Genomic DNA, 23,137 nt, shown 5'->3' with positions numbered 1-23,137 from the left:
AGGGGAAATGGTGGTTTAAAGTGTACATTCAATCAGCAGCAAGGGCTGAACTATTGAAAATGTGTTCTCTGTCCAGAAAACATTTTATTTTCACATAATTGTTTAAGGGTCTCCAGTGAACATTTACAATATTTATGGGGGTATAGTGCTTGTGGTTCAGTTAGCTCAAAGTCTTAACTTCTGTGCCTGGGTAATGGTGTGTTGTATAGCAGTAATTCTGAAATTATTTATAATAAAGGAGAAAACACCAGAGAAAATACCTGTTTACTGCTTCTAGTTTTACAACAAGGGAACACTGTTAGGAGTTCCAAAGTAGCATTAGTAGTTCAATGTTGAGATATTTTGTCTCCTCACCCCCCTGTCTCTAACATCCTGTTTCATCACAAATGTTTATCATTTTACTCATTGGTTCTCCACCCGTCTTGTGGGCTGCTGTGGTTGCTGTCACCCAGCCAAGAGGCTGGGGAATGCCTGTCCACAAGCAGTAAGGGGCATGTGGCTGGGGTGCTCAGAAGGTCCTGAGCATTGTAGTATTAGCATTGTGAGGCCATTGAGATAGGGAGAGAACAAGCCTATTTAAATAGCTGCCAGAAAGATCAATACAAGCACCATTGTTGCTAGTCATAGTGGAAATATACGCACTGTCTTTAGCTGAAGTGTACAACATTTGAAGATGTCATACTGAGGTGTTCTGAAAGCTTCAAAACAGAAGAAGAAAAATTCTTATCTAAATAATATTACTATCTTAAAAAGGCTGTTCTGAGTGGTTGGTTAACTGTTTTAAAGAATGGTTTGGTTTGCCTGAGAAGTTTATTTGGTATTAATTAGCTACTCACTTAAAAATATTTAATATGACACAAGATACAATGTGATAGTACCATGGCACAGTCTACTTGTTTCAGATGGAATTGACATTTTGGAAGAGTATGGACCAGGAATTTTGTGATCTGGAGTTATGGATTTGGGGGCAAAATACCACAAGGCAAAGTTCCCATCTCATCACATTTTGTTAGGAATTGTGTCACATCAACATGCCTTATCACTGGTGATGTTAACCTTAATCACTTGGTTACGGTAGACTCTGCCAGGTTTTTCCACTGTAAAGTTACTGCTTTTCTCTTTCTATATTCTATTCTTTGAAAGTCAGCCCACACCTAACTGGAGAAGAATTAAGCTTTATCTTTGAAGGGAGGAAATAGCTACATATTTTATTGATTGATTGATTGACTTTGGTATGGATTCATGGATATTTATTTTATTATTTGGGTTATCATCTAGTGCCATCACTATTTTATTCCTCATAAACTATTTTCTAATTCTTAAGATTTCATTTTGCAGAGCACTCTAGCACTAATATTGTGTGTAGCTTAGTGCAACATCTTATCCACCTTTTTTTGCCTCTCCCTCCTCCACGTTTGCACTCTCAGTTTTGAAACCAATGGATTCAGTTTTGCTGTTCTGGTTAAGATGAAGGTCATTTTCCTAATCAAGTTGTAATGCATGCACTGTGGGAGGAGAAGTCATAATACAAAACTTCTTGTCGGCAGATTGGCGAATTTACCTGAGACATTGAGGCTCAAGATTATGAGAATGTGTGACTAGGACCAAAATCATATTTCCAGGTAGGAAATCAAAATTGTTCTATTTAACTCCTTTGCATTTGATTTTGCAGAAGTCAAATCACTGATTTCTTAGGAGATACAAAATCTGAAAAGGAGGAGCAGCATAGACATTGAGGTTGTGCTAGGAATTACTTTGTTTTTCTTTCATTAGATTATTTTATTTGATTTCCAAACAATAGGGTAATAGCTAAGTTTTGAAACAAGATCTGAGAGGAACTTGCAGAAGCATATCTATGTTTGCAAAAGTGTTCTGGATATGATTTTGATTCTTGAAACCTATTTGAAAAATAATAATCAGAATATAAATAATCTTTAGGTTTATCATATCAGAGAAAATAGGTACTGGTTATGCGACGTTTTATGTGTTTCGTAGCATATTTATTAGCTATGGATTGATTTGTGCTTTGCATTTCTCATAAACTTCCCTAGATGTGATAAGGTCACAGACTCTCTCTGTTAGAAAGGGCAGGGGTGGGGAAAACTCACACATCATGCATGCACTTAAGTTTTGACATATTGATTTACAAAGACAAGAATCAGCTTGCTAGCAGCTTCTATGAGGTAATTTTACATGGAGTAAGTAAAAAAATTAAATAGAGTTCACGCAGAATATGAAGATGAGCAACTGAAAATCTGAAATAAAAGTGGAGTTAATATTATGCAGTGATTCTTACCTCTGCTGTTAAAAGCATAAAAGCACTGTGATCCTTCCATCCAAACTACAGAGGTTTCAGCTCCATGGCAACACGAAGAACCTATTCTGTCAGAGGGTGTGTATACACAACTGCATTCAAAGCACGGGGCTGGGAGTGAGTTTGGGGGGAAAAACCCCAACCCTCCAAGACTTGCCCATGCATTTTTATGTGTGTATTATAATAAGGTCTTTGTGCAAGGAGGCCTGATAGAAGTTCACATCAGCTGCACTCTGGTCTTTTACATGATCCAGCCACCATCCACCTCCCTTCTTTCTCCAGAAAGGAAGCCAGAAGAGGCAATTAAAGAATGTGACTGCAAGAGAAATGCTCTTCTCCCTCTCTCTTCTTGGAATGTCAACATAGTTATTGCTTTTCTGTGTGTCTCAGGGGGGCACTTGGCTGCTTCTTTCCACAGCCTTATTCCAGGGAGAGCTGTTTAATTGTAGCCTTCATGTAGAGTAGGGGCTGGCAAGAGCCATAGTCAGCTTTCTTCTCTGTGCAAGGAGTGCTTTTGGTAGGTCATCTGATGTCCCGCCTTGTACTTAAGTACCATGTGGCCCGGGCTGACGAGGTGGCGTGGAGTGATTGGCGAAGTGGGTATTCCTGCCTAGAGTTTCTCAGCCCCTCACTCAACTCTCAGATGTCAAGTTTCTTCTCTCACTGTGCTTTGCAGCCATACTCATCTTTGTCAATTCCACCAGTCCTTTGCTTAGTTTCTTCATTCAGAACTAATAGTATCACCACTTGACTATTGATATGCCCACGTTCCTGTCCTGCATCTTAGAAGTGAAAGCACAATCTGAAAAATGTTTATTTTTGCTCTGTTCCACTTTAGCCAATCCAGGAGATAAATGGAATATTCTGCTCTATCCTGGTTAGCAATGAGAATCATCTCTATTAAGGTTTAGACCATTTTTATTTCACCGAAAACTTGAGGTTGAGTATCAGTGATTCTCTCCACTCGATTCAGAGACTAGGGATCCAGGAGATAGTCTATTCAATACAGATCTTCACCCTTTTCCTTTCACCCCTGAACTTAACCCCTGCCCAGGATCAGAGATGGCTGCGGTGGTGGCAGGAGGAGATGATTGACGAGTGGCCTGGGAGAGGAGGATGCTATGTTCCTGCGGACACACAACAGCTAAATGTTGTTTTCAGCCTTACACTTTGAGCTGCACTCTCCTAGAGTTTACAAAGATAAATGACCTATTCTTGCCTCATTGTTTCTGCCTGGATCATTCTCTTGGGATTTGCTTTTAAAAATAAATTATTTGCAACTAAGATTATATGTACACATACAATTGGTTTCATTTACTAATTCACTTGTTCAAGTATTGTTGACTATTGCATGTGGGCCTGAGCATGCAATAAAAAGCAGACATGTGTCCCTGAGGAGCTAATGGTCTAGAACTGAAGGCTGCAGTCTGTAAAAACGGCAATACATTATGAAAGGGCTGTAAGAGAAGGATGCACAAAGCTTAGCTGTGACATGAAAGCAATGCAGCAGCTTTACTTGAGAGGCTTGACAGAGGACTAAGTGCTTGAGCTGCCTCTTGCAGGATGGGTGGGAATTTGCCTGGTAGACAGCATGGGAAAGGGCATTCCAGGAAGATAAAGCCTTAGCAAAAAAGGATCCAGAGACATGGAAACAGAAAGGTACATTTGTGAGGTGCATTTCACATGGCAGGATTACAAGGTGGGAGGAGGAGGAGTAGAGTCACAAGGGAAGGATATGGAGAGCTTGGCCACGACCAGGTCAAGGAGGGTATGTCATGCTGCTACATTTGAACTCTGTCCTGTAGGCAAGACGGGGGGACATATTCCGATTAGCATTTTACAAAGATCTCTCAAGCAGTATCACAAGAATGATACAGAGGAAGACAAGCCTGGATTTGGGAGACATGGTTTGCAGACAATTATAGTAATATTCAAGAGAAAAAAATGAAAGCCTGAATTAATGCTGCGATATTTAGAATACTAAGCACAAGATGGACTGTCAAGCTTAGCACACAGTACTTAGTGGCTGAGTCAGTGTGAAGGGTGGGGGAAATTGAAGGCAATTCCCAGGACTTGCAGCTTGGGTGACAAGTTGGGTAGTGACGATACTGCTCAGGAGAAGGAAGATGAGCAGGCCTTTGAGAAAAGTAGTGACCTACATTTCATTTTTCATTTTCATTTTAATTTATTTATTCAGATGAAGTTTTGCTCTGTCGCCCAGGCTGGAGTGCAGTAGTGTGACCTCACTGCAACCTCCACCTCCTGAGTTCAAGTGATTCTCCTGCCTCAGCCTCTTGAGTAAGCTGGGAGGACAGGTGTGCACCACTACACCTGGCTAATTTTTGTATTTTTAGTAGAGACGGAGTTTTGCCATGTTGGCCAGGCTGGTCTTGAACTCCTGACTTCAGGTGATTCGCCCGCCTTGGCCTCCCAAAATATTGGGATTACAGGCGTGAGCCACTGAGCGTGGCCTGTGTGACCTACATTTTAGATATGTTGTATCTGTGGTCATGTGTGGTCTGTGGAAAGATCCTTGGCTTTGGGATAAGAAAGACCCGAGTTTCAATTTTACTTCTTCAAAGTACTTCACCCGTGCATTCTTAGGTAAACCTCTGGAGATCCTTGATTTCCTGGTCTGTAAAGTGGGGATAATAATTACTGACGTGCAGGTTGTTTGTGATAGGTAAAGCTCCTGACTCAAAGCCAGTTCCAAATAAAGGGCAGATTGTTATCACTGCAGTGTCTATAGGCAGATGTCAAGACCTGGAGCCCAGGGAAGAGGCTGAAAATGCAGACGTAAGTGTCAAGAGCATAAAAGAGAACAAAATCAGTGGGGCTGAGGTGCCATGCTTGTTCACTCATCCAGAATCATTTGTTGAGAGCAGGTGTGTACTAAGCTCTGTATAGGAAGTAGGGAAGCCGAGATAGACAAGGATTAGTCCCTGGCCTCAGGATCTTAGCATCTATAGAGTGAGACAGAAAAGGAAGTCAAGAGTGTTTTGAATAAGAAGTGGCTCAATGATGAATCAATATATCCAGATTTCAAAATTGTGTAATATAATATATATACAGAAAAGGATGTAGACAGTTTGATGGATTTTCACCATTTGAACATTATCAGCATTCTAAGAGCACATCTCTTGCCCTTTTCCAGTTATTTTAGAACCCAAGGGTAACTGCTGTCCTGACTTTTAACACCGTATCTATTACTTTTGCCTGCTTTTGTCCTTTATATATATGGAATCATGTGCTCTGCTTCATGTGTGTGTGTCTGACTTATTTCACTCCATGGTATGTCAGTGAGATTTGTTAATGTTGTCGCATGTAACAATCATCCATTCTCATTACTGTGTTGAATTCCATCCTATGAATGTGCTATAATCGTTCATTCTACCATTGATAAACTTGGATTACTTTTGGTTTTGGCACTTACAAATAGTGCTTCTATGAATAGTATGGTACATCTCTGCAGGTGCAGCCCTAGGGGTGGAGTTGCTGGATCATGGGGCTTGCATGAATTCCGCTTTAGTAGTTATTACCACGTGCCTTTTTGAAGCATGTATGACAATCTGTGCCCCTTCTAACATGCATGAGGGTCCTAACTGTCCTCAACCTGCTGTGATATTTTCATCTTTTGCATTTTGGCCATCTGATGGCTATGTAGTGGTGTACCCTTGTAGTTTTAATTTTTATTTCTTCGGTGGTTAACAAAGTTGAGCCCCTTTTCCTATTTATTTATTTATTTTTTTTGGATATTTTCTTTTTATAAAGTGGCTGCTGAACTGTGTTTTCCACCTTTCTATTGGGCTTTCTCTATTTTCAGCATCAATATTGAAACAATGAGAATAACTATTGAGGGCCTGTCTGGAACTATGTTTGTGGAGGTAGAGAAGAGAACAATATAGTCATACTCTGTACTTCAAGAAAGCGTGGCTGTGTGTAGGAGGAGTGAGATGATAGAATAAGACATAGGACCCAGAAAGCATTTCTGCATCAGTGTGAACCTGTTTATATGTGCTGACCAAGTAGAGCCATTGGAGAGGGAAATGTAGATGATATAAAGGAAAGATGATAATCGAGCAGAATCCTGGAGCAGCTAGAGTGCTTTGAGCTCTAGAAAGGACTGATTGGGGCAGGAGGAGGTATACTACTAAGTTTATGGGTAGAAACTGTGCATCAAATATAATTTTCTTTGAAAAAAAATTCATTATTTTTTTTTCTTTTTGTGAAGTGAAAGGCCAATTTATTTATCTAGAAAAACTGGATAATATTGACAAAAATGGGGAACACTTGGAATTGTCTCTGGAGGAAATGGCAGAGAGTGCTGAGCAGAGCATCCTGGAATAAGAAGGCCGACATTCAGAGGGCTCCGCAGAAGTAGCTCAGCCTGTGAAATTGGTACTTTTTCTCAGCGCCTCTAGATTACACAGGAACAGAAAAACCAGTGAACCAAATTGAGTGGTTTTTAGGATGGGTATGAAGGGCAAGGGTGTCAGATGAGTTGGGATACTGGCAAGACAAAGGGTGAAGTGGTTCACAGTGGGATTCAGAGACAATAGTGAAAGAAACCCAGAGCAGGAGGAAGAGGAAGATGGTGAACTGCTGGAATTGAGGAATTGGGTGTCTCCATAAGGTTGAAGAACAAACACTAAGTGTGAAGGTTAGGAAGGTAGGTGATGTGACACAATTGAATATATTAGCCTGTCTTAGAGACCCACATATAGTAATCTGAATTTCCTCTCGGGTTTTATGGGCAATAATCAAACATTTCAGCAAGTGACATCTCAAAAAAGGTCACGTTCTAAGTTTTAGCTTATCTTGTGCATTGTTAGTAACTAAATACTTTCTATTAAATGAAAACTTCCGATGAAGTTTTATTTGAACATTTTTCTTTAACATCGGCCATTAGTTGGTTCAATAAGGTAGTTTTTAATAATGAAGGTTAATTGAGGGATCCAAATGGTCAGGTTTCATATGCAAATGAAACACCAAAAATAAAAATCTATTGCTTTGGTCAACTTAAATGAAACAGGTTGGATGCATTTCTTAAGCCATTCATTATCTTTGGAGGCCTGGTTTGATCCCCTCTCTATTCTCTAGTTGTGTTTCCTGGCTGCTACACATTGAAATAAATAATAAAGTGTGTTAAAGTCTTTGGTTTAAATTTAGTACATAAAATGCCCCATATTGTGTGATACTCTCAGCTGAAGTCTAGAGAGTGAAGTTTATGTTTTTTATAAAACTAGCACATACACTCTGCTAAATGAAAAAGGCTTCAATGGAAGAACGACTTACAGGAATCAGCAGACTGAAAATCTTATGATTTATCCCAGTATGTAGAGAATTCACCTTGGCAACTTGCTGAAAAATGTAGATTTGGAACCCCAGCCCTGGAGATAATGATGTGGATTGTCCACAGACTCAACTTTGAGGAAACTGCTGTTAAGCATCTCGTTTTGGAAGATTGCTATGCATACCGTCCTACATCATTTGACCAGGAAACAAAGCAAATAACAAGAAAGGGAAACTACAAAAGAAAAAAAAAATGATAAAATAAGATGAAAGCAAGAAAAGAAACAAGAATTTAAGTCCTGAAAAAAACATTTCTACCAGATTTTTATTGTTTAAAAAAAACCAAAATTTCAGTGGATGCTAGATAGAGTCATAACTGCAAGATTACAAACAAAAAACAATGTGAAGTGTACAAGACTGCACAGAAAACATATCAAGATACTGTTCAAGAAGAGGTAAACGGTCTATAAATTTAAACTTCAAGTGTTAACATTAAAATGTAGCTCTAAGTTTTATTTTCCCAACAACTTTTAAAATTGTAATGTGATGGATGTGCTACTTGTGATAATTTTGGTCATGGAGAAGGACTGTTATAGACAATTAAATAGGATTACTTAGTTTTTCTCCTGAATACCAATTCGTGCCAGTGAATTATCAAGGCGACTTTCAATCTCCAGGATGATTTTCTACTGCTTCCAGGGTTGTTGTGAAGATGAATTAAGGTCTGAGGACAGTGTCTGGCATATTGTCAGTGGGGACAGTGTAGTAGAGTAGTTCTGAACACATGCTGTGGATGCCGTAGACCCTGCGTTCAAATGACTGCTCTACCACTAACTAGCTCTATACCCTAAGTTAACTTGATATAGTCTACTCATCTGTAAAATAAAAAAAAATTAGTGCCTTCCCATAGAATTGTTTTCCAGAAATAAAGTAGTAAATGTAAAGCACTTGGAGCACTGCAAGACACGCTGGACACTCAATAAATGTGATCCTGAAACATAGCTTCTGTTGTCAAGTTCACTGTTAAAAGTATCTTAAAGTTCTTAAAAATTGTTATGTAAAATAGAGGCATATAGTTTTATAAAGTTACAGTTGTCTTGAGCTTTATTCAATTTAATTTATGGATCATCTACTTTTAAGTGCTACTAAGTTTATGGGTAGAAACTGTGTATCAAATATAATTTGATGAGTAAGATATGGCCCCTGTGCTCTTGAACAGTCAAGCTTTGGGAAGTTAATCTGTTAACTTGGTTTTCTTGAGTAGATATTATGCTATGTTAGGAAAAAATGTTGAAATTAATTAAAAGTCTATTATACACCACAAGTAAAGGATAGTACCTGAAAGACAGAAGGGGAGGCTAGTAATATGTCATCCCTTGATATATTATAGAGTATAGCAGATCACACTAGAAAGATGCTGATATTTTTCCTGAGCTGAACATAATGCAATAGATGGAACACAGATGTGATATCACAAAACCCAGCTATTAAAATGGCAACTCTACTATTTATTGATTATATGACTATAAGCAATTGACTTAACTTGTGCCTCAGTTTCGTCATCTGAGAAACAGGCACATAGCTACCTTGCTGAGTTGTTAAGATGATTAAGTGAGTGAATGTTTGTGAAGATGCTTTATGAACTATAAGATTTTATACATTTGTGTATCTTTGTCATGATTATGTAATACAGGACTTGTGGATTTCTGAAGAGCCATGGCTCAGAAATGAACCCTTACAATAATATATTTTAAATAGGGATACAGAGAACTTTATCATTCTCTGTAGAATTACCTGTAAACCAATAATGGATGGATAACATGCTGCAGAGATTAGGCTTCCCTCCCCCCGAAAAATGCAGGTGAAACAGGTTAGAAAGGTTGCACACTGACCTTAGGGCAGAGTTAACAAGTTGTAGAATAGAACTGGGTAGAATAGAGTGTTGTTCTCACTGCTCTTCATGCCATTTCTCTGGCTATTTCTCGATTGAGAGAAAGGAGTATAGGCTTTGAAGTCAGACCTAAATTAAAGTCCCTGTCCTGTCACTTGCTAGTTGTAATTTGGGCAAGATACTAAACCTTTGTAAATTTCAGTTCCCTCATCTGCAAAGGGGAGTCAGATCACTTGCCTGACAGAATTGTGATCACCAGAGATGGTATCTGTACAGTACCTGCTTGATAATTAGCTGTTACATGATTTTTCTTATGATTATAGATTATCAAATTTTTCAAGGCAAATTGAATTGCACACTTACCGAATTAGGAATACTAATACAACTGATAAGAGCAATTGTTTTACTATGGGGTGTCTTTGTGCTAGGCGCCATTCCAAATATATTACACACATGATGACCTCATTTACTCTCTAAACAACCTGACCATGTAGGTACTACTGTTATTCCCACTGAGGCTCAAGGATTGTATCCACCTTGCCCAGTGTCACCCAGCAAGTTTGTGGTGGAAAAGGTTTACAAACCTGGGTGTTTGTGACTCCAGGTCCCACTTTCCAGTTCCTGCCTGGCCAATATAGGGATGTGGGGTAGAGAATGAAAGGACTAATGATTTCTTGAATGGGATGTTTGCTTTCAGAATCTTCACCTTTCCCATAGACATTATTGGAAGAGGCTTGCACCCACCTGTCATGTAACTTTTGAGGATGTTACGAAGCCTCACTGAGCTCCACTTTCCTTTTTGGTACAATGGAATGATTATACTTTTAAGAGTTGTAGCGAGCATTTAAGTGGGATGATAACTGTAGAGCTCAGTCCTGGAAGTCATTTCCATCTGTAATCTCGACTCCCCATTCCCTTAAGTAGGAGGTTTGCACTGAGGACAGAGCCTTGGGGGAAATGCCTGCTGTCTGTTTAAATTGTACACCAATAGAATTCTATGTTATTCAGTATTGCCTTGTATTAAGCCATTGATGTTATATCACAGGATATATGATTGATCCCTTTGAAAGGTCATTAAAATATTTGCTCACATATCTTCTCGTTTATTTATTATATGCATTTATGGACTTCATTTAATGAAGATAGGTCGATCACTTCTGTCTTGTCATTAGTTTGCATCCCGTGTCTGGACATGTGTACTTAGAATACAGTCCCTTTAAGAACTACTAGCCATCAGCAAAAATAACCTAGAGCAGCTCAGGTTACTGCCAGGCTCCAAAGACTCTTGGGGGGTCAGGTTGCTTATTTCTCTGGCACCTCGGCCGGGATGTAGGAAGAGCATTATCCATGCCAGCAGAGGGTATGTGTGGATTTGTGCACATGAGTCCGTACTTTCAGCCAGGTGCCCTTAGACATGACTTCTTTTGGACGTGCCCCTTCTTTATGGTGGAAATCTTCTTAGTTGGGCCACTTAAATTGTTTTAAATCTGTTGGGACCCTGTTCCTGGACCTGTGTGCAAGAGCCTGTCTTTCCTATCACCCTTGAGTTTCGTACTATTTCTTTAAAAAAATAAAAATGTAAAAGATATCAAAACCCATCAACACAGACAAACATCTCCTATCCCCAAAGTGAAAGTGTGGTAGGCAGCACAGTGAGGCCAGGTCAAGTGAGGGCACACCCTTTTCCCCGGGACCCCTGTGTCTACATGGGTCTGTCTCGGCTAGCCTTTCTTCTAGGGAATGTTTTTACTGGCTGGACATAGCTAAAGGATCAAAGAATAAACGGGACATAAACAGGGCCTAGGGCTCTATAAAGATAAACAAACAAACAATGAACTCCTTAATGAAGTCCAGTTTTTCGATCATGGAGAAACAAATATCGTAAGAGGCATTACAGTGTTTGAGAGAGGACAAAGAACCATCAAGGACTTAGCCCGTCGGGGGCTGTGTCTCAGCGATGTTGCCGAATTAGCTGAATTGCAGAATAATAGAGTTTTAATAGCTAGGTGGTATCTGTGAGTGACTCAAAGTCTCTCATTTTACGTAGAAGGAGGGCGAGGCCCAGGAAGGCTGGGTGACTTATTTGAAGTTACTCAACTGGGTGATAGTAGATCTAGATCCATAGCCCGGGTGCACAGATCATTCATCTCCACAACTCTGCAAAAACACTGTCAAGAGTTGAGATCTCTCCAAAACCCAATTTCCTTATCTATAAATAGTGATTGTACTACCTGGCATACCCACTCTGTAAGGATCTGCTAAGTGAGTGTGGATGAGAACACTTTTTAAAATTATTAAATTATATATTAATATTAATCAACATTAAATTGTATGTAAACATATATGTATGATGAGATAGATGTCAGTGTAATACCTAGTATTTTGCTAAAATTCTTAATGTGGGAACACATGAACACAATCTAGGTTCTCCTTTGGAAATGGGAAACAGTATGAAATTCCTTGAGTACAAGAACAGGAGTTCTAGACTTCCAGTTACTAACCTGATGGTTTTACCTACTGACACTGTTATTACTTACTTTTCTGCAAAGTGAAAATAATAAAATCCTAAGCCTCTCTTGGAGTTGTCCCGAAGAGAACTTTAAGCATATAAGTGAAAGTACTTTGTGAACTGAAAAGCAAACAACAAAAGTGAACTATTTTTACCAAATATTTTGAAGACTGCAGACCCTATCCATACAGCACAGGTATGATTAAGGAGACAGGCCATATATACGAAAGCATATTTCAACATTCTGTGAACTCGATGTCAGATAAAGACTGTACACCACAAGTAATGGCTAATATTACAGTTTACAAATGGAAGTGTAATCATCCTTATAATTATTTTAAAATTGATCTTTCCCTGTAGACATTTATCCAAATTGTCAAGAGAGATTCCTGGTGTTTTTCATATTTATGGGACATTATTTTCTGTAGTAATATACTGGGTAGAGATTTAAGTGTTTTTTTTTTAATTACTTAGTTACACTATTTGCGCTAATATTTATATGTCTGATTTATCTCATTAGATTATTATATTAACAGAATATTTAGGAGTTGCGGTTAGTATTATGATTATTTGGCAGATAGGAGGTCAGGTGATTTTTCCAAACCTCATCGAATGTTAATGGCAGAGCTGAGATTTGGAATAAGCTCTTTTGGTCCAGATCCTGTGCACTTGCCACTCTGATCCATCTCTCTGTGTTGTGCTGGGGGTTCCATTCTGTGGACTGTATTCTTCATTTGTTTCTTTGGTAGTAATTCTTTCAACATATGTACAATGAAATGAAGCAAGACTGTTTCTACCTTCAATGAATTTAGAGTGTTAGAAGGAGTGCAGAGCAAGTGCACGAATATGTAAAGAAGAACATGCAATAAAAGCTGAACTGTGTTAACTTTGTAAAGATACAAAGTTTTGGAGGAGCTTGTTAGAGGAAGATTCTCTATGGAACTCTGTTATCTGATCTTCTCACACTTCCATGGATAAATTTCTTAAATAGAATGGGTTGTTTTACTGATGTAGAGCCTCTTCTACTAGCGCTAGAGTTAATTTGCAAAGGGAGTGAAAAATATAGGCATTTAGGTCTGATTTCTTTAACAGAGCAGGCAGTGTTGAATTAGCAAAAATGAAGACATAGACCCTAATTAACACTGGCACTTGAATCCTTGTAAACAAGACTGATTTTGGGGAAAGGGGAAATGATAGACACTTAAAGGGGGCTCCATTGATGTCAGGGCTAATTTGGTCTGTGCTGCCCAGTGCCACCCAGTCTCATGAGGTTATCTAAATTTAAAGTAATTAAAATTGAAAAATCAGTTTCTCAGTTATACTAGCCACATTTCAAGTGTCAGGAGCCACTTATGGCCAGCGGCTACAGTATTAGACAGCATAGATATATAGATACATGTCTAGTCGACAGCACCAAAATAGGTCATTTTGATGTCTGATAAATGTATGTATAATTGCACAGCAGAAATCACTAAAACATAATAATAGCTGCCATTTATTGAGCACCTTCTCAATAGGTGCCAGCTGTTGTAGCAGGCACACAGTGTATGCTATTCCATTTGTCATAACACCATTTTGTAGCTTGGGAAACTAAGGTTCAGAGAGGTTATGTAATTGCCTAAGATATGAGAATACTATTGTTGAAGTCAGTTTGCTTTGCTTTCAAAGAGAATTGCTCTGCCATGCCTTCTTTTTATTCAGTCTAGTTAGACCACATGAGGATTTTGTTTGTTTGTTTCTTTGTTTGTTTTGAGACAGGGCTTTGCTCTGTTGCTCAGGCTGGAGTGCAGTGGCATCATCACAGCTCACTATAATCTCGAATTCCTTAAGTGATCTTACCGCCTCAGCCTCCCAAGGGCTACGGGCGCTTGCCACCCAGCTAATATTTTGTAGATACAGGGTCTTGCTTTGTTGCCCAGGCTGGTCTTCATCTCCTGGACTGAAGAGATCCTCCTGCCACAGTCTCTCAAAATGCTGGAATTACAGATGTGAGCCACCATGCATGGCCACATCAGGAGTTTAAAATGTCAGTGCAGTGTCCTGTCATTCAGTCCACTTTAGTTCAACAAAAGTGCCAGGTACTCTGCTGAGAACTGGAGATGCAGTAATAAGTATAACACAGTCTGTGACCTTAAGGAGCTCAAAATCAAATAGAAAGTTCAAACACATAAACGAAAAATTATGATAATGTAGAGTGATCTCTGATACAAGACTTTGTATGATACAACTAGGAGCCATTGAAGGGTTTTGATGGAATGAGTAGTATAGTCAGAGTTATGTTTTCTACAACTCACTTTTGGTCATGTAGAGCATAGTTTGGGAGAAGAGGGAGAACTAAGGATAGTTATTTTATTTCCCTGAGAGAAGCACTGTGTTGAAGGGTAAAACTAAGGTCACGGCAGTGGAATTAGAGAGAAGATAGACAAGAAACAGAGGTACCTTGGTAAAATTGTCATGGCTTCGTGATTAGACATGGGAGCTGAGGTTTAAGGATGACTCTTGAATACACCTTGGGTTCTTTAAATGTTTGACTTCATCAAAGGAGATCAGGCATGAGGGAAAGAAAGGTTGAATATGTGTGTGTGCAAGCACTCTTGTAGGTGCATTGCAGGGTGGGAAAACAATGAAGATAATGACTTCATTGAGCCCATGAAATATTTTGGAAGCAATCTTATTTACTAAATGAAAAATGTCACTATTAAACAATGAGAAAATTTAAGGATGTAATTTTTTAAAATTAAAAATAAAACAGAATCCATGGCTGGGCACTGTGACTCATATTGATAAACCCTGCATTTTCGGAGGCCAGGGTAGGAGGATCGCTTGAGCCCAGGAGTTTGAAATCAGCCCTGGCAATGAAGTGAGACCCCCATCTTTACATGGCATGCACCTGTGGTCCCAGTGAGTTGTGGTCACACCACCGCACTGCAGCCTGGGCAACAGAGTGAGTATCTCAAAAAGAATAATAAAACAAAATAAAACAGAATCCCATCATAACACTGAGACTAAAGGAGAAAACTGACTTTATAGTCTAAATGTGAGGTATCTGTCCTTGACTAGGCATAGGATAGTGAACTAGGGATATATTTTCCCATTTTTTGAATACAGTTAAAACATGTAAAATGATTTATTGTCATAGTACTTTACTACCGACAGAGAGACTAATTTGAAAAAGCTTTTTTTTTTTTTTTTTTTTTTTTTTGCTGCATTGCCGTTTTGCTGTATCCTCCCCTTCCCCCAGTTCTTTCCAGATAATTAAATAATCTGGTGCTAAATTTAGTGACCAGGTGATTACATTGTTTGATATTTCAGAAACCTAAAAGCACATACTCTCTGAAATGTATTTTTTGCATTTTAAAATTTTAAGCAATGATTTGTTTAACCTCTTCACTGGAGGAGACAATGCAGGAAGTGATCTCACAGATTTAAATAACTATAATGATAGCATAGTTTCCAATCTAGGGTAAGGAAGTTTCATTTTCTCTTAACAGAAAACAATTGTTCTGCTGATGAAAAATTTAACAGGCCTGGAATTACTAAAACTAGGAGTGCTGATGGAAATAACCTCTTATGGGATTCAATCAGTGATCTCTGGTTTGACAGTTAATATGTCAGTGCAATTTGGAATACTGTCTCCTTTGGGTATTGGTATTGTTTAAAATTATCTGAGGATCCTCAGTTCAGACTTGACCAGCATAGACCACCATGACCGAAAGCTGTCAAATGTATGTAGCAGGGTGAAACATGATCATTTCAGGGTGCCTCGGCTGATTTTGAACTATCCTTTTGTAAAATTAGTGAAACATTTTTGGTTTCTGAGTTAATATTAAGTATTAATACATTTTTTCTTCTTTGGCAAATAGGAATATGTCTTTTCTTTTAGGTTTTTTTTTTTTTTAATTTCTCAAAGTTTTTCTTTATTGTTCATTTTCCAAAAAAATGCATAATGAAACCTTATGAAATAAAACAGTTTCTAAATTTCATTTTTTATTTCACATTTTATGTCAGGAATTAAGGGCTGAATGTTGATTGGGAACTTTGCAATATTTATGAGTGGAGTGATGGAGGTACATGTGTACTTCTTCAAAATTGCTTTAGCAATGATCAACTAGAGGGCACCAGTGAACATTTGCATTTAGGTTCTTTAAACTAGGCCACATACTGTTGACACATATGCACAGGAGAGAAACGTGAATGCTTTGTGAAATCTTAGTACTAAAGATATGTTGCACCTGTATTTATAGCAGTGTTATAGTTCTTGAGGAAAATGATGTAGAGCCTACCAGGACAGGAAGAGAAATGTCATCATGTTAACTAGTTCACTGGAGAGCTACCCTCCAGAGTAAAGCCCTAAACATGTTTTCTCAAAAGTTACAGCAGTGTTGTTAACAGGTTTTTGCCATTTGTGTGGGCAAGATCGTTAATAACATTAAGCACTGAGATAAATTCTATCACAGATAAATTTCTATGGCTAATAATTAACTGGGTAACAATGGAAACCTGTCCACAATTAGGAAAGGATTTATAATATGACTAACAAATAGGGTGTTACAAGTCGGAAGTGTTCAAGTTCTGAGGCAGAATTTTGGGTTCTGTCATAGCCAGTTGCCTTCATTGTTCATTGTGTCAGCACATTTGTTTAAGGCAAACTGGGAAGGGAGCATTTTTAGATATTCAAATATAAAAATGTGCCAAAATCCAGCATTTTCTGATATGAAAGTTCTGTGAACGACCTGCTTGCAGGGTAGCTATGCATATGTTTGAGTGGGAGGAAAACAGAACAGATGATTTGAAAACTATTAAAATGGTTATACGTGTAAAAAGTTATTTTCCTCCTCATAAAATAAAAAAAAAAAAAACAGAATTTCAATCTTAGTTAACATCTTACTTGTCATTTGCTCAATTAAAATACTTGCACATAAGATTTCATTGATTGATGCATCCATTCATTCACTCATTTGTCAAACAATAATAATGCCTACTTTGTATAAGATACCATATTTAGTAGGTGTATGTAATACATGTGGTAATTATTTCTGTAAATGATCAAACCAATTCATGAAAAAGATAACTGCAAATACAGTGGGCAAAATGTCAGGTTTTTTTGGTGAAATTTGTAATTAAACTTTACTTAAAAGCATGTTTTATAAAGATCTAGATGCAGAAAGTAATTTGTGTTGTTTTCCTATAGTTTATTTGGAAAGCAACTAAGGCTGTATTTCTTTGGACTGATTAAATATTACTGCTTGGGGACTACGAGTTAAAGAAGAGAAATCATTATTTGAAGGAGAAAGTGAATAAAATAGAAGATTATGTGGCATTTTATAAGATAGTTGGTGGTACTGTTTAGGGCTTATAAAGTTGTGTTCAAATTTACTAAACAGCTTGTTATTGTGGGAGCTTATTTAAAACAGCTTTTTGTGGTTAAGTCTGTTGAGGAAGCTTAAACTTCAACTCTCCAGCCACTTAACTGCAGCACGTTGACTTCAGGTCTCTTGTAAGAAAGTCTAAATGTAGGCTGTTGAATAATCCCTTTGAGGGCCCTGTAACTATTTTTATGCCTGGATATGCGTCATCAGTGGGTATTTTCTCTGGTGACTCGCTTCCATCAGGTCTCCTACCATACATTCTATCAGTGAGTGACTTATGATTGATGGGAACCACGGCTTGTTGTTTAGCTTTATCTGTGACCTCAGCGAATGGACAACAGGAATTTCCAGGCTGTTAAATTCCCTGAATGCTTGAAGACAGGGGCTCACGGTGTTGCTCAAGGCAGGTAGCAGAGTGATATTATTCTCCAGCGATGATGGGGGAGGGACGAGAGAAGAAAGGGGAGGGAGAAGGAGGGGAAGGGAGGGGGAATTCCTTTTGTGAACAGCAGCAATTCTGGCTCAGTTTGTTTCTTAGCTCTCCTCCGTGGCTGTGTGTGGGGAAAGGTGCATTTCCTGGACCTAAGGAAGCGGGCGGTCAGAACCTTGCCATGGGCTGCGCAGAGTAACTCCATGGGGTTGACTGGAGAAGGCACCGAGTTTTCTTCAGTTAGTTAAGATTTTGTTTTCCAAATCAGTTAGATTGGTCCATGAGCAACTGGACTATTACAATCCTGTATAAAAACAGGTTTTGAATTTAAAGGTGTGCCAGCATTCCTAGTGCTATGTAGGAATTTAGGGTTGTTTTTAATCTCTATATGCTTGGGTATCTATCTGGAGGTGATTTTTGAAGTTAACCTGCACCTCTTATCAGCATGCTTTGGGGAGCAGAGCAGTGTATTTGTGTATGTGTGTGAAAATGCTTTATAACTGAATGCACAAAATGTTTTCTCATTGTCTTGCCTTTCCCTACCTCTTTCTTACACACGTGTGAATAAGGTTCCTGAACTGGATGTAGTGAGATTTAATCATCAGCCTCAGCAGCTACATTTGCTTTTGGATAACGGTGTCCATCTCCCAAACTTTTTTCCTAGTCTGTCTTCCTAACTCCTTTTCTTTCTCTTCCCGTTCTTTCTCTTCCTGTCTCTATCCTTCCTCTATGCTACTTTGTTTGCAAAAGTAATTCTTGAGCTTTTGCTGAATTAAGGAGACAAGGTTCTGTTCTGATGAGGTGTAGTTTAGGTGTGAATGAAACGACACTTAGTTTGTCCATGTTTGTGTAGTCTACCTTTTCAGCGATTATTTTGTTTTTGTTTTTTTAAAATGACAATTAGGCAAAATTGAAACACTCCTTTTAGTGTAATAGGATTGCATCGTTCACACATTTAGGCAACATTGATTTGCTGATCTTTTAAGGCTTTTTTTTTTAAAGACACTTGTTGATTTGGCTTACCAAGTTTTATTCCTTTCTTTTGTCCAGAACAAAGGCATATTCCCTTAATGTAAGAGATTACCAAGGCTGCTTGTCACTGTAATTAATTTCTTAATGGTTTCCCTCCTAGGAAGCAAATTATGAAATGCATTCCAGGATCCAGTACCCTCAAATAGATATTGTGTGTAGGATAAAAAAGCCCTAGTGGAAAAAGAGATTTTTAAACTTTGATCTGTTTTACAATTCTGTTAAGTGGGCATGAACATTCATAATTATTTTTATAGCCTCATTTCAAATCAGCTATCCTAATGGTAAAAATGTTTCACCTGTCAAGTCATATTGTTTCAATTTTAGACATTTAAAATTCAAGGGATTGAAGGAGAAAGAAAAATGACTGTCACTATAAACATTACCTACAAAAAAGAAAAACCTTCCTGTTGAAAACCTGCTTCTTGAATAGCAGGATGACTCATGACAAGAAATTTATAATTTGAAATTTGCGAAAGATTAAACTCAGAGCTCTGTGAGTTTTGAGTCATTAGTAGTTGAATGAATTAAGCCTTCATAATGCATCTAATTAGAAATAAATTATTAAAATATTGGTGAGATCCATTGTTTATGTCGATTTCATTGTACTTTTCCTGAGGAGCCACTGGAGATGAGCTTTACTTTCATAAGCATCACTCTATATGAAAAAGTTACGTTTGACGGTTAGTTCAGATGCTACTGTTCTTTGCCTTACATTGTAAGGGATGTTATTAGAAGCTATAAAATCCTTCTCCCTTTCCTTAGACTGTATGTGTGCTTGTATGTGGAGGAGTATGAAGGCAGAAGTAAACATGTAGGAGGGTTATGTATTCTTCATTAAAAATATATTTCACAAAAGATTATAGTTTGTGTGGGAAGGAAATAGCTGCTTGTCTGTTGATTGCATTGTGCTTATTCCATATAAAAACTGTTTGAATTGAGTCAGGATAACCTCATTTTGATAATCTGATGACTGCTTCTGCTTGGAGAAGAGAATATAATTTCAGGCTTATATTCTCTGCGTGCTGATGGGCAACAGTAATTGTTCTGTTTTTGGCAGAGCTTAGCATGGAATCTGCTTTGGTATTTTTATAACTACATATGCAAATCTTTTCTCCCAAAGCTTTTCCCCCCTTTATCTCTCCATGTGCAGAGCTTTTTGTAATCTTCAGTACTGTGAAATTCCAAAGGTGTGATATCTAATGCTGTCCGTGTATGATGATGTGTAAACCTAAGTTAGAGCAAAATCTTGGCTTGAAGTGATGTCTTTTTGTTAAAGCAGATCCCGTACTGTGAGCAGATTTCCCTGTATACTTGGTTTCTATGGAGACGCTTTTATTATTTATAGATGATCAGACTATTTGAATGTAGTATGGGTGGTTAGTTTATCAGCTTTGGTCAGTGCAGCTGATGGAGTTTCCTGGTTAATATGTGGTCCTTTCACTAAGCTTCCTGTTAAGTTGCAGGGTTTAGGAAAGTGAAGCTAACACCAAAAACCAGCCTAAAACATTGAGGTGACACTTAATTTTACCTTCTTAAAGGTACATTATGCCAGCATTAAGTAAACAATAAAGAGAAACCCTCAAAATTAGGAAGATTCCTAATTGACAGTGTCAGAACAATGGAATGACCCATTGCTAAAGCTCATTCTGAGAGGGTATGTATGATTCTTTCTTTCTTTTCCCTTCCCTCCCCTCCCCTCCTTTCTCTTTTTTATAGAGACAGGGTCTTGCTTTGTCACCCAGGCTGGAGTGCAGTGGCATGATCATAGCTCATTGCGGCCTTGACCTCCTGAGCTCAAGTGATCCTGCCTCGGCCTCCTGAGTAGCTAGGACTACAGGTGCTCACCACCACTCCCGGCTATTTATTTATTTATTTATTGTGGAAACAGGACCTCGCTGTATTGGCCAGGCTGATCTCAAACTCCTGGCTTCAAGTGATCCTCCTACCTTGGCCTCCCAATGTGCTGGGATTACAGGCATGAGCTACTACACTCTGCCTCTTCTACTTCTTTTCTATGTAATCAGTGAGTTAATGGTGTTGAAGGACTCTTTAGCTTTAGAAATTCTTCTTAGTGATTATCCAAGTTTTAAAATGTTTCATACTTCGCTGTAGTCATTTTATAGATGAAGAATATGAGGCCTAATAAATGGATGGGCTTTATACTCAAAATTACACATTGTATTGACAGTGGCTTAAGGATAAGCTCTGCTCGCTGGAGATGTCATATATGATGTCAGGAAAGAGCGTGATGACTCTGGGTAGAGTCCTCCTGCAGCCTTGATAATGGTAGCAAACTCTGATAATTAGTTAGGGCAGTGTTTACAGCTTTAACTGTGTTATCTTAATCTTCCTGTGACAGAGGTTGGCAGTGGCTGTCAGTAACTGATGTGTAGATCCACTGTGAGGCACTCAGATTTCTATAACAAGATGTCATCATTTGAGTCAGCAGGACTAGAAGCTCATGTTGAATGGTGGCTTTTAGGAAGGACTTTCATACAACATGAGACTGGGAACTCAGCGAGAGACACAGATCTCTGGGAAGGCATAGTACGTAGAGATAAGTGCATTTTAGTGGAAATATTTTATTCTACTCTTTTTACTTGGAAGAAGATATATTTTCTATGAGAGAAGGAGATCTTTGAGGTCTAACTATCCTGACAGCTGAAAGCAGGACCTCAGAGACCGTATTTTCGAATACAGATGTCAGAACTCAGGTCCAATAATTTTTCTTAAAGGCCTTCTTCTAATTTCACTAAAGTTAGATGACACTATCTGATTGCTTCAGAACTAAAGGATACACAGGAATATACTCTAATAACATGTGTATGACCATTCTTACTGTGTCTCAAAACTGGCTGCTCTAGTTGTCTACATTCATTTTTCTTGGAATTAATTCACTTGCTACAGAATTTGTCTTAAAAAATTCTCTTTCCAAACTTTCAGGTTTTTTACTGGACATTTAAAAATTATTGACATCATGATTTATAGATGTTTAAATAACTAATTGCTCACAAGTGCCTAATTTTCCATAAAATCATAGCCTGACTCCTGTGTGAACTGGGTAAGGCCATATCCAAAATTGTTTCCTTCTGTTATTTAGGTTAGTTTTATATGAATGGAGAGGTATTCATAAGGCCTCATGGCATAGTCCAATAAAGCATTTATTTCCCTCCTGAGGGAACAAGCTTAAGAAGATCCAGAAACATACAGTAAAACCATGAAAGAGGATCTATGCATTGTAACCATAAAGCATAAGATAAAAACTTCTTTCCCCAAGAAACTTGAGTCTAGTATGGGGAAAAAAATGACATTTCATGCTTGATCCAAACTGAGTACTAGAGATGTCAAAGATGCCTTATGTTTGAACTCCAGTGGTTCAAGGAATGGAAATTCCACTAATAGAGACCAGAACTGCTGGGCAGAAGACACATTTTATTTTATATGACTGTTCTGTCGAGATAGGGGTGTGAGGAACCTGCAGTTGTGATTGTGGCCTCAAATTGTGCCAAGGCATTGATGGATGGAAGGAATCTAGGAAGAGCCCAGTTGTAGGCCGAACTTTGCCTGAGGACTTGATGGAAGAGAGTCTGAGCTCCACAGGCTGAATGGGCAGGTTTGGGCTAGGGTCTCAGAGGTGTAGGGCAGCTTTTCCCCATTTGTAATGAAGTGCTGAAGCAAACCTTTCTCTTGGATATGGAAGACTGTCTCAAAGAGAGGACACCGAATGCCTTTAAAGGTATAAAGCTCCCAGGCCTCAGAGAACCTGGACTTTTAAAGGCAAGTAATGATCCCTGAGAAGAGAGGCGTCTTTGTCATCAATGTAGGACACACTGCTGACTGTCTGGTGGCAAAGGCTTGCCTGTCAGTCCCACTTGAGGCTCAGCTGTCTCCACTGGGAGGGTCCAGTTGCTCTCTGACCTTTGTTCCTTCTCATTGGAGTCAATTTTTTGGTGTGGCTTCACCCTCTGAGGGAGGGTGCAAGTTGTGTGGTTGTTGGCAGGAGCATTGTATTTGGGTCCTAGTGAGGATGGGTATCTGAAATGTCTTGACATTCTACTGTGTTTGCTGGTGGGAACTGTTCTCTGCTGGAGAGAGAGCAAAGAGAGAATATGAGAGCTGAGTTTAGAATCCTGGGAAATATTCCTGCTTTGGGGACAGAATGAACAATAGAATCTAATAAAGATGACTAAGAGGAGTAGTGAGGGGTAGGTGGAAGCCAAGAAAAGCACTGTTATAGGTGAGATGAATTATAGAGTTTCCAAATTATCAATTTCATTCACTGAAATTGGTGTTCAATTGC

The 23,137-nt window shown here is 38.6% G+C and overlaps 1 protein-coding gene across 17 annotated transcripts in view; it reads left to right on the top strand.

The window, feature by feature from the left end:
- HIVEP2 (HIVEP zinc finger 2) overlaps positions 1-23,137 on the top strand; it is a 196,659-nt gene that overhangs the window by 42,119 nt on the left and 131,403 nt on the right. For 2 of the 17 annotated variants that reach the window (XM_065543471.2, XM_065543484.2), the window contains exon 1: positions 17,587-17,778. The exons of 11 other annotated variants lie outside the window; for them this stretch is intronic. The gene's annotated coding sequence lies outside the window, so the exon portion shown is untranslated. Of the gene's footprint in view, positions 1-1,547; positions 1,623-17,586; positions 17,783-17,899; positions 18,139-23,137 lie in introns of those variants that run through there. 4 more of the 17 variants (XM_045391439.3, XM_074037154.1, XM_065543472.2 and 1 more) reach the window with 3 other exon arrangements.

This window comes from Macaca fascicularis, chromosome 4 (genome assembly GCF_037993035.2).
Source record: "Macaca fascicularis isolate 582-1 chromosome 4, T2T-MFA8v1.1".
NCBI lineage: Eukaryota > Metazoa > Chordata > Mammalia > Primates > Cercopithecidae > Macaca > Macaca fascicularis.
The sequence above is the reverse complement of the archived record's forward strand: the minus strand, read 5'-3'. Positions and strand labels throughout refer to the sequence as shown.